Here is a 328-nt window from a genome sequence, read left to right as displayed (position 1 = left end):
TTTTCTTTAATTATATTAAACCATACTAATATGCTTACATACCTCGCATGCTCCTTATCTATGCCTTCTATTATCAGTAATCGAAAACAATTCTAATGTAGGTAAAATCATATTTAAATAAATGAAAAATATATCTGTATAAATCTATGTTAATGCGTAAGTAAAAAAAGTTTTTAACAAAGTCTAATCAAAGGATTTAACTCACCTTATTAGTAGTGTTCCGAGGAGTTGTTTGGAACGATTCCTGCCGCCGAGTTTCGTCATCGGACGACACGACAGGCCGCCAGGTACCATCCTCACCATGTTGATGGCTGGCATTCCACAACCG

The sequence above is a fragment of the Papilio polytes genome, unplaced genomic scaffold (assembly GCF_000836215.1).
Source record: "Papilio polytes unplaced genomic scaffold, Ppol_1.0 DF824180.1, whole genome shotgun sequence".
Taxonomy (NCBI): Eukaryota; Metazoa; Arthropoda; class Insecta; order Lepidoptera; family Papilionidae; genus Papilio; species Papilio polytes.
The sequence above is the reverse complement of the archived record's forward strand: the minus strand, read 5'-3'. Positions refer to the sequence as shown.